The sequence below is a fragment of the Eupeodes corollae genome, chromosome 1 (assembly GCF_945859685.1).
Source record: "Eupeodes corollae chromosome 1, idEupCoro1.1, whole genome shotgun sequence".
In the NCBI taxonomy this organism is placed as follows: Eukaryota; Metazoa; Arthropoda; class Insecta; order Diptera; family Syrphidae; genus Eupeodes; species Eupeodes corollae.
In genome coordinates, this window is record NC_079147.1 from 131405839 (window position 1) to 131413435 (window position 7597).

The window sequence follows — 7597 nt, forward strand, 5'->3', positions numbered from 1 at the left end:
TTACGCAGTTAAGCACTATTCATATGAGCACGACCAACGAATGAACCAATATTCGTCGATTTTGACATTCCACATGAGAGTTTTTAACTCGTCGCGAATAAAGTTTGACAAGAAGCCACAGCCAAACACCATTCACCACTGAAGTCCGAAATCAAAATAAGAATAATTTTTTATTTTAAATACGCGCGATTATGGATAATGTGGAACGCGAATAAAATTTGACAGTTCATATCAACTACATTTTTTTCGCGAAGAATACATTTATTTTCTTAAATTTATTAATATATGATATTAAAAAAAATATTAAAATTTGTACATTTCATGCAGTGTAATATTTATAAATAATTAAATCTTGTACGCACTTAGAAAATTAGCTTCCTTCATTTATTGATACATAATGAAAACATCATCAGTACAAAAAGGAAATCCAAGGCATTCCATGGGGCAAAATTATTTGATTTATTTTTTTAATAAAAGATCAAATTTGCAGAACTGGCTTTTCGGCCCCTCTTTGCACTAATCGAATTATAAAAAAAATGTTAGCTGGAAATTTGAGAGCTCTACCGTTCTCGTTAACACGTACACGAATGTAGTAAGAAAATTAAAAAAACAATCGTGTTCCCTGTGCTACAAAAAAAGGCAATTTTTGAAGAAAATATGTGAATTTTCATATGTAAAACCGGTAAAACCCCATTACTATACGTTAAAAAAATCAGCTGATCATGTTTTGAATTCAACTGAAAGTTAAACTTTATTACTCTGTAATTTTTTTGTTTAGTGGTCAATTTTAGTTAAAGTTTTGTGCAAGGGCATACTTTGGATTTTAGTCAGGAGGTGGAGGGGGCTGCTTGAACAAATTGTTTGTGATAGTTTAAATTTTAACTACAAGAATAGTCTATAAAATCAATAGTAAGGTTGTATGCAAAAACTTTCGACAGTTTCTAATTTAGTTGCATTTCTGCATGAGGATTCGTATGTTACCGTAGTTTAAAATTAGTTTCCAAAAAAAAGCCTTGCTTTGACTTGTTCCCCTGATGCTAGCTGTGTATTTTTTTTATTGAATTTTGTTTTCAACCCTTATTTTAATAATGTATTACCTTTATTTTGACTTTTAAGTCAAAATAATTAATTTATCATTTTTGTAAATACTGTATTTGGCTTTTGTAACAATACACAAAGAAAATAACTCGAATTAAAAATAAATGTTGATAAATATAATTAAGCAAAACAAAATGAAATTTGTTGTGTTTAAATTTTAGTCAAACCTTTAGCTAAAATATTATTATTTAAAAAATTGCTTATGTCAATTAAGCTGTTACTCCCCTTCTTAGTTCTTAACTGAACAATGAATGAAACTGCATTCACTATAAGGCAACTCTCGAAAAAAGGTGAAGAAACGAGGAATAAAGGCGTGAATTTTCAATCGACTTTTGCTCTCTTTCGAATCCAAAACTTAGAAGTTTCAAGTAATCTTAGTTAAAACACAAAAGAATTAATACTATCATTTGTTCCTTGCCTATTAGTGATTGCGGATTCCTGATTTGTAGTATCATAGAATAACTAATAATTTATTTTTCAGGTACAATTTAATTTTGAATCTTAAAATAGTTTTTTTTTTTAATTACTTTAACTGTATTAAATGTAACCCCCTCCCATCTCACCTGATCAAATCCTATGCATGAGCCCAAAAGAGCGCATTATTTTGACAACATTTTAATTACATTCCTATCTTTTATCCAAGTTTATGCGTTTGGTACATATTTATGTATTTTTATAACTATAACTATTGTAAATACCAACGATGGCCATGTAGCTCCACTACATCGGGTTTGTGTTAGATCACTTTTTAAACGTACACTTATATATTGTATTACTTACAACCTCTACAACTACTGCTTACATGTCACTTCATAACTAAAATACAAAACGCACAAGGGCCTGACTGTAAACAACACAGGAATAGCAATTTCTTGTACCTTTTCGTATGCTTGTTTTTTTTTTTAAACTTTAACTAAAAAAATAAACTGAACTTAATAACTCCATCTTTGCGCTGAAAACTAGTAGGAAAAAAGGAATTTGATTGCATTGTAGTAAGTAACTTGTACCTACCAATAACATCCCTTCATTATCATCTTAAACATGTGTTTATCTATCTATCTGCATAAAGCTGAGCACGCCAATGAACTATTCTTTATTCGTTTTAATCACCTACCTAACAACACAACCAATAGGCCATCGCTTTACAATTTAAACATGCAAGTTCTTCCTCTTTGCCCGGCAAAATCCTCATTCAAACCCTCCAAGTGGGTGCCAGGCGGGCAATGATCACCACAGTAGTCCTGTGCGTTTTTGGCAGGATGGTGATTAGCTAAGGTTGAGTTGGATCGCTGAATTGTTGTAACTCCTCAATAGTGCAACGTTCGGAAACCCAATTTAATCATAGTTTAGAGGTTCATAATTTCAGTGGTGGTGTGAGCGTACTAGTACGAAAACCGTGCCGAAGAATGAAAGGCTGGGGGATAAACCAGCCGTTAACGAGCTCTTTCGGATGCTGTGGCAAGGTCCGTCATATTTCTGCCTTACCCCGGCAAGCGGCTCTGCCGGGGCTGACCGTCTTTGCGCATTACTCGTGGGAATAAAATGAAAAAATTAAAAAATAAACAAACAAACAAAATTATATTAAAACAAAAAAATCGCACCAAGGCTGCCAATGCGGTCACAACATCTGAAAAGGCTGTCGAGCCAAATCAGGTGTGTGAACGTGTTGTCAACCCTGTGGTTGCTACTAGTGGCGAGAGTCCTTCTCCCTCTACTAGCCGCAACATTTACTTGTAGGAATTACCCGTCAGTGGAACAGCTGTGACGCTCGGCAGTCCCAAGGGCGGCAATTCCACACCCCACCTCTTCCCCGCTCAGTGATGGAGGTTGATCTGACTAATAGTAGCAATGCTGCGATTAGTACAGATTAATCTCCATCATGCCATCATGGCCACGAACAACCTGATACTCCGATTGCATATGAACAAGGAAGACATCGTTTTAATACAGGAGCCGTGGGTCTCAAACTCTATCATCAGAGGTCTCAGGACTCCTGGCTATAAAATATTGTATGCATCAGAGAAAGGTGAACCAAGGTCATGCATGTTAGTAAAAAATGACTTAAACATATTTTTACTCCCCAATTACAGCGATAAGGACACCACCACCGCTGTCCTAATAACGGATAAAGTCACCTACTGGCTCATATCCTCCTACCACGACAGCCCAATTCCAGGAAACACCTTGAGGAAGGCAATTGCGGACGCGCAATCGAAAAAAGTTGGTCTCCTAATTGGTTCAGACGCTAACGCCCATCACACGGTATGGGGTAGCTCTGATATAAATGAGAGAGGTGAGTACATATTTGATTATTTACTAAGCACTAACCTACTCATAAGTAATATTGGTAAAGAACCCACTTTTGTAACCAAGAATAGGAAAGAGGTACTTGATATTACACTTACCGCTGACTCGATCCACAATATGATTTTAAACTGGCATGTCTCAAAAGAGAATTCCTTCTCTGACAACAAATACATTCAGTTTGAGCTCAAAGATGTAGCAAATACATCTACGGGATTTCGAAATCACCGGAATACAAACTGGGAGCGTTATAGGGAGGTTCTAGCACAACTGCTTAATCACAACCTTCTTAAAAGCTCCTCCAGTAAAGATGAACTAGACCTTTCTGTAAATCATCTCACCGAAGCCTTAAATGAATCAATGAGATCTTCATGCCCTGTAACCATTTTAAAGGGTAAAAAGAAACCTCATTGGTGGCATAAAGAAGTAGAACCATTCAGAAAGAGCTGTCGCAAACTCTTCAACAGATCTTAGTACACTAGAAGCCTCAAGACTCAGGAAAATTCTCTCAAAAAGTCCAACAATACCCAGTGCTTTAAAGACAGAAGCAGGCACGTGGACTATCACAGATGAAGAATCTCTTGATCTGTTATTAGACACCCACTTTCCAGGTAGCTCTAACATAATCAATGACTTAACATCAGAGTCTTTAGCTTATACAAGCGATTTAGTTGATTTTATAACGCGGGAAAAACTGCAATGGGCCAAAGACAGCTTTGATCCATATAAATCTCTAGGACCAGATGGAATCATTCCGGCCGAACTACAAAAATGCTCAGACATGATTATTCCACCATTGGAAATCATTCTTACAAGCTGTGTAAGGTTGAGATATATTCCCAAAGCCTGGAGAATGGCAAAAGTAGTCTTTATTCCCAAAGCAGGGAAACCCTCACACGTTAACCCTTAATATCTTCGACCAATCAGTCTATCATCCTTAGTTCTTAAAACCTTGGAAAGATGGTACGTACTATTGAACATTCCCTCGAATACAAAGAATATAACCTGGTAGCGTTCCTATATATTGAAGGAGCTTTCAACAACGTCGGTTACCAGGCGATCACAACAGCAATGGATAAGCTGAAATTAGAGAAGTCACTCATAGATCTTATAAGTCTCATGCTCAAAAGCAGGACAATAATTTCTAACATGAAAAGTTTTACTACCACCAGATCGGTGAATCGAGGCACTCCCCAAGGTGGAGTCCTTTCGCCTCTTTTATGAAACATGGTAGTAAACGACCTACTTACAGCATTGGAAGGTGAAGATATGAAATTCCTCAGATTAGCCCACCCAAGATTAGAGGAATACCATAAAGCTTTCTCGATCAAACTAAATATTTGGGCCTCATTTTAGACAAAAAACTAAATTGGAAGGCAAATATTGATGAAAAAATCAAAAAGGCTAGTGTAGCGCTTTTTACTTGTAAAAAGGCCATAGGATCAAAATTGGGCTTCTCCCCAAAAATAACCCACTGGCTATACACTTCGGTAATCAGGCCGATACTCATTTATGGAGCCGTCGTATGGTGGACCGCACTGGACAAGATGGTAAATCTAAATAAGCTCATTAAAGTCCAGCGGTCGGCAGGTATGTACATCACAGGAGCACTTCACAACACCAACCGCAGCACTGGAAGTGCTTTTAAACCTAACACTACTTGACATCTTCTCTAAAAAGGTGGCTGCCAACTCATGTGTAAGGCTTAGAGCCACGTCTTAATGGACCAGTAACAATACTGGACATACAACTATTCTAGACAATTTCAGATCTATCCCAGATCGCTTGGACTATACCACCCCAAAAATGGCATTTGGTAAAAGATTCCATGTGTCCATCCCTTCAAGATCCTCCTGGGAAGAAGAGGGACCCCTGGAAGACGATGCGGTACACTTCTATACTGACGGTTCAAAGACCGATCACGGAGTTGGAAGTGGTATCTTTTCAGAACAACTGAGTCTCAGTCTATCCTATCAATGTAGTGTATTCCAGGCAGAAGTAATGGCAATTAAAGAAGCACTATCCTGGCTCAAAGAAAACGTTATATCTTGTAAGGATATACGAATCTTCTCAGACAGCCAAGCCGCTCTTAAATCTCTCGCGTCTGTCTCCACAAACTCTCGAACAGTCCACGATTGTCAATCATCTCCGAATGAGATGACGGAACAGTTTAACATTCATTTGGGTGCCGGGCCATAGAGACATTCCGGGAAATTGGAAAGCCGATGAGCTCGCCAAAAACGGAACACTTTTGCCTTATGTTAGACAAAAACATAACATAGGAACACCACTTGCTACATGCAAATATCTTCTCAAGCAATATGCTCTAGAAACAACAAATGCTAGATGGTCACAAAGTACTACCTGCCTAGCAACCAAGCAAATATGGCCAAGTATTGACTTAAAACGGTCAAAAAGCTTGTTATTACTAAGCAGACAAAGTATAAGCTCTACAATTGGAGTAATAACGGGACACTGCCTCATAGGAAGATAGCTCTGAGGCTAGGGGTCTACACAAATGACTTTTGTAGAAGGTGCATGGACGAGGAGGAAGAGGAAACAGTCCAACACCTTCTGTGTACATGTCCAGCACTCTCCATTAGAAGGAATAACTTTCTCGGTAATCCCTTCTTCGATAACACCAGTGAACTGGCAACGATTGACACAAAACGCCTCTCTAACTTTATTAAAAGTACAAAATGGTTTGTTTAAATTCATTACTCTCCCATGAGTAACCTCATTAGTGGTATCACCATGGACCCTTGAGGTCTACGTGTGTCAATGACATCTGGACAGCCACTCCAACCTAACCTAACCTAACCTTCCTCTTTCCTATCTTCAGCAAATTTATTTTCCATCCTGGTTCTTCCAATATGAAATTAAAATAAAGCTATTCAAAGCAAAAAGCTTTGAACGAACAAGTTGAATACACATACAATTGTTTTCGTTAAGTAATAAGTATGCTTACAACTATTTTTCATTTCCTTGATAGTTGTCCTAGGATGAGTTGAGTCTTGGGATGAATCACACGTTTTTTAACAAATCAAATGGCATTTATATCTTTGAAGATAAAGTTAATTTACATGTTTATTTTTAAATCTTATATACCTATATATTTTTTAAACAGACTATTTGCATACAGGAGCAAGTTCGTGCGACCCAGTCGTGCATTTTATTTAAATTTTTATTTTTTATTTTTGTCGAAATAAACACATTTTATTCTAAACCTTGTTTTTGATTTCGATTGCCTTTTTGATATTAAACAAATATTTAAATATTGGTAGGATATTGAACAACTGAAAAAAGTACATAAATATAATTATTATAATAAGTACTTAGTACTCTTAATAATTGTTCTAACTCCCATAATTTGTTCTAAGTCCACATTTTGCTTTAAAAGAGTGTTTATAGGAATTGTACAATGTCCAGTTTTAAGTTTTTTTTTAAAATAACATTTGTAAATATGTAAATATAAATAATCAAAACAAAATAGCACATTGCAGATTTAAAATAAAGAATTGAAATAAAACGAGCTCTGTTTTAGGCATTATCACGAGCTCCCTATGACCTTGCATAATTTTACGAAATGTTTTCAAATTGCATCATCTTTATGACTAATGCACGTAATATTTTTGTTTGAAGTAATAATGAGTAACTGTTTTATAGCATGTAATATATTATAATACATACAGCTATGTACGTACATCAGTTTAAAATATTTCACAATGCACATATAATATAATTCAATAAATTTTTTAATGAAGAAAGGGTAGAAATAACAAAATCAAAGGTTCGAACAAGATAGTACTGAAAAATGTACAGTGCTACACAAAAGTTTGCGCATAACGATTAAATACGGAAAAAGAGAACAATAGCTCGTGAACGGTAAGTGATACATTTTTGTAAATATATTTTTAAAAAATGATTTTCAAATTCAAACTTTTGGTATTAATATTTTGTCTGATATCCTATAAATCTTATTACTTATTTTAAACGGATTTCCATGGATGCAAAAAGTTTCTCAGTGTAAAAACCACATATTTATATTATTCCATTCGAGTAATAAAGCGTCTTTGAATTGCGGGCCTTACTTTAAATGTGTGTTTTTTGCTGGAAGAACTAGTCATTGGAAATACCCAGCATCTTTGCACTTAGTCTTTAATTCTTTTGAGGATATGAATGTACACAAACTGAT